Genomic DNA, 1,669 nt, shown 5'->3' on the forward strand with positions numbered 1-1,669 from the left:
TCTTTGGTGTAGTTACCCTCCTTCTGTTAAAGATTTTCCTTCTAGTATCCTCTGTATGGCTGGATTAGTATAAAGATATGGTTTAAAGTTTGGCTGTGCCATGGAATATCTTGATTTCTCCACATATGGTGATTGAGAGTTTTGCTGGATATAGTGGTGTAGGCTGGCATCTGTGGTCACTTTAGGTCTGAAAGACATCTTTCAGGATCTTCTGGCTTTTAAAGTCTCTATTGAGAAGTCAGGTGTAATTCCAATAGGACTGATAGGGTTGATAATTGTTATGTGACCTTTTTCCTTATTGCTTTTAATATTATTTATTTGTTCAGTACATTTAATGTTATGATTATTAAGTAGTAGGAGGACATTTTTCTGGTCCAATCTTTTTGGTGTTCTGTAGGGTTCTTGAACATTTATGGCCATTTCTTTCTTTAGGTTAAGAAAAATATCTTCGAACATGCCCAGGATCAGAGGTGAGGAGGACACAACATCTGTCCCAACACCATGAGTTACTAGGACCAGCAGGACCAAACACAAAGGGATACTGCCAGCCCAGTGGTTCAGGTTTTTTCCAGTCCATCTGAGCTGGTACCCTGAGCAGAACTTGGGCAAAAGCTCCACAGCCATTCCCCACAACACCCAAAGGAAGCTCCACTCCCAGGCACTCTAACACGCCCAGGATCAGAAGTAAGGAGGACACAACATCTGTCCAAACACCAGGAGTTACTGGGACCAGTAGGACCAGACACTCAGAAATTCTGCCAGCTAAGTGGCTCAGGTTTGTTCCAGTCCCACAACACACAGAGGAAGTTCCACTTCCAGGCACTCTAACATGCCCAGGATCAGAGGTGAGGAAGAAACTACACCTGTCCTAACACCAGGAATAACTGGGACCAGCAGACCCAGGCACACAGGAAGTCTGCCAGCCCAGTGGCTCAGGTTGCTTCTGTTCTGTCTGGGCTGGCTGGTGCCCTGAGCAGACCTTGGGTGCAAACTCTGCAGTCATTCCCAAAACACCAAGAGGAAGCTCCACTCCCAGGTGCTCTAACAAGTCCAGGATCACAGGATCCCAGAATCCCAGGATCACAGAGATAGCTTGACTCTGAGGAGTTTTGACACAACCAGGATCACAGGAAGGACAGACTCCAGTTAGATTTAGCAATGGCAGGTAACACTAGAGATAACCAGATGATGCAGGACATGCATAAGAATATAAGCAACAAAAACTAAGGTTACTTGGCATCATCAGAACCCAATACTCCCACCATTGCAAGTCCTGGACAAATCATTGCACCAGAAAATCAAGATTCAGTTATAAAATCACTTCTCATAATGATACAGGACTTTAAGAAAGACATAAATAGCACCCTCAAAGAAACAGGAGAACACAGGTAAAAAACTAGAAGCCCTTCAAGAGGAAATACAAAAATCCCTTAAAGAACTATAGGAAAACACAATCAAACAGGTAAAGAAAATGAGCAAAACCATCCAGAATCTAAAAATGGAAATAGAAACAATAAAGAAATCAGAAAGAGAGACAACCCTGGAGATACAAAACCTAGGAAAGAAATCAGGTATCATAGATGTAAGCATCACCAAAAGATTACAAGAGATAGAAGAGAGAATCTCAGGGGCAGAAGACACCTTAGAAAACATTGACACAACAGTCAAA

This window comes from Mastomys coucha, chromosome X (assembly GCF_008632895.1).
Source record: "Mastomys coucha isolate ucsf_1 chromosome X, UCSF_Mcou_1, whole genome shotgun sequence".
Classification (NCBI taxonomy): Eukaryota; Metazoa; Chordata; class Mammalia; order Rodentia; family Muridae; genus Mastomys; species Mastomys coucha.